Raw genomic sequence first — 3071 nt, 5'->3', positions numbered from 1 at the left:
GCAAAAACCTCTCCAAAAAAAAAAAAAAAAAAGATGGCCATCTTTTTTTAAAAAAATATTCTGAGAGGTTTCTGCCTTAAGGTGTGTTTGCTCACCAGAGAGACAATGAGAGGAAAAGTGAAAAATCATCCCTCAAGGGACCATGGCCACTACGCAATCCCTTCTCCTCTGTATTCCTCCAGGGATCTTGAGCACGCACGTGCATACAGGCCTAGTGTGAATTTCAAGCCACTGGGTCAAGGTCCCCAGCGGTTGACCATGTGGGAGTCCAACAACACAAACGTTCCACCTTCTGCTGGCCCCAAGATTGCCATCTTAATTTCTGTAGCACATAACACCACTATCCACCGAGCAGTACACAATCCAGTTAAAGCAGCAGAGATTATTTCTCAGGGGGAAGAAGAGCCAAAGGCCATAGAGATCTAGGGTAGCCCCAATCATGATTTGAAGATGTACAGAAGGAATTTGGGGCTAGCCAGGTGGAGCTAGATCCCACATGACCCAGTGTGTGTTCAAGTCCCAGACCCAGTGACTTGAAAAACATGCCAGATGTGTGTACGTGCATGCCCAAAATTCCAAGAGGAAAATGGAGAAGACACTGTGGGCAAAGTCATTCCTCCTAGGAGGTAATTTATTTCTCTCTTTCTCTCTCTCTCTCCCCATCTCCAGCAAGCGCACATGTGCTATAGCAAATTAATAATAACAACAAAAGGGACTCTGAACCAATAACAATTAACAATTACAAGGGCCAGTCCTCTAGATGCTTCACTAACACTTTCTCGTTTACCTTCTCAACTCTGCAGAGGTAGGTACTATTCACTAGCTGGGGTTGGGGGTGAATTATGGCATGAAGACCCTGTTGGAACTGCCTGTCTCCCTCTCCTCCTATTGTGGAAGAAACAAACTTTAAAAAGTAATTATGATGATAATTTTTACAGAGCTGTCACTGTCAATTTTACCATCTGTGTTTCGGCTTTTTAAAAGCATATTACCTAGTTAGACACGTAATAATACCCAAAAACATCTTTCGTAAATTTCAGTTATAATTGCTTACAGTATTTGGATCAAAATGTAAAAACTCTAACCTGGAGAAAATAAATGTTTTCCATCAAATGTCTACTGCACGTTTCCAACAGAAATAATGGTAAATAAGCTACCTCTAAATTACAAAATGATTTTTCAAAAACAACTATTATTTTTAGGTTTTTGCCATAGGTTGTGTATGCTCGCTAGAAAGAGACAGAGAGGGAAAGTGAGAAATCACACCCTGGAGGGAAAGCCATGCCACAATCCCTTCTCCTTCATTCTCCTCTCGGGATTTTGGGCACGCATGCACACATGACTGGCATGATTTTCAAGCCAGTGGATCTGGATCTCGAACCATGGTCGACTATGTGGGAGTCCAGCACCTTAACCACCACACCACCTGCTGGCCCAAAACAACTTATTTTAAGTCAATTTTTCCTGCAGAAATACTACTACGAGGTAAATTCCCTACCAGGCCACAAAAGGTTAACAACTCCGATTGCCAGACAATGATTCGGTGTGTACCAACAGAGAATATTACACAGTTCTTAGAGACGGCAAGTACGTGCACTACAAGAAATGTGTACTATGTAAATGAAATCACACATTGGGGGGAGGAGAGACTGGTAAGTACACTGAGAACATAATGTTTAAAAATGAAAATGAACGCCTGATATGCTACAGTGATATGGAGCGAACCTTTCTGTATGATACTTCATATACACAAATGTATGTGTATCAGTATGTGTATGTATACATATGCGTGTAAAGCTCTCTCAATAAATGTTTAGGTACCAGAGATAAGAGCACTTCTCAACCTGGCACTGCCCACCCACTGGCCAGCCCACGACTCCCTGTCCAGGCTCAAACATTGAGCAAGATGACTAAAGTGACAATGGTGAGGAGGAGGGTGGAGGTGGTTACAAAGGGAAGAAGGGAGCTAGTGTTTAAACCCCAGCTCTGCCCCTCACCAGCTGTGCGACTTCAGGCAAGTTACATAATCTCTCCAAGCTTCAGTTTTTCATCTGCAGAATGGGAACAATAAAGGTGACCTCCCAGGTTCATATGGGGATGAAAGGAGTTCTAGAACAGCCTCAGAATGGCTAGTCCTCTTTCTCCCTTGACCAGTTAGTGTCAGTTTCCTGGTTTGCGAAGGAGCAGACAGACAAGGCAACAGTAGGGCAATGGGTCTGTCATCCGCAGCCCTATACAAATACTGGTTATTGGTGTACCCCAGGATGCTGGGACAATGGAAATAACTGTGGGGCTGATTAATAGGTCACATGTGTGAAAAGAATCTTTTGAACAACAGCAGCATCACCAACAGAATTACACTGCTTCCTAAAAGGCTGTTCTATCATTTTGTAATTCAGTCTTTTTTTTTTTTTTTTTTTTGAGAGATTTTTGCACTTGCCAGAGACATACAGGGAGACAAAAAGCAAGAAATCACACCCAAGGCACCAGGTTTCTCCTCCGTTCTCCAGAAATTTTGGGCATTTATGCACAAGTGTCTGGTGTGAGTTTCAAGCCACCAGGTCTAGGACTCAAACCATGGCCAACCGTGTGGGAGTCCAGCACCTTAACCACTATGCCATCTGCTGTTCCCCTGTGATTAAAAGAGATTTATGCTATAGGGCATGTGTGCTCGCCAGAAAGACAGAAAGCAAAAAATCATCCCCTGGTCTCTTCTTGGAATCTTGGGCATGCATACACATAAGCCCTATGATAGTTTTAAGCCACCAGGTCCAAGACTTGAACCATGGTCAACTACGTGGGAGTCCTGCAACATAACTATTACACCATCTGCTGGTCCCATGGTTCAGTCTTAATAATGACATGCAGAAGATAAACAGTCTTGAGCCAATAGCTGCAATCCCTCGTCCTGGGCCCAGGCCTCTGTTTTGGGGATTGGTAGCCAAGCTAAAGTCCCCAGGCCTCTGGATGCAGTGAGCAGTCTAGGGAAAGCACTTGGGTGGTCAGGACTGGTGGGGTGACTCAGAGTGTTTTAAAGAACAGAGGGGCGTGCAGAACACCAGGAGCGAGGT

Source organism: Tupaia chinensis, unplaced genomic scaffold (genome assembly GCF_000334495.1).
Source record: "Tupaia chinensis unplaced genomic scaffold, TupChi_1.0 Scaffold000187_1, whole genome shotgun sequence".
Taxonomy (NCBI): Eukaryota; Metazoa; Chordata; class Mammalia; order Scandentia; family Tupaiidae; genus Tupaia; species Tupaia belangeri.
Note: the sequence above shows the minus strand (reverse complement) of the source record.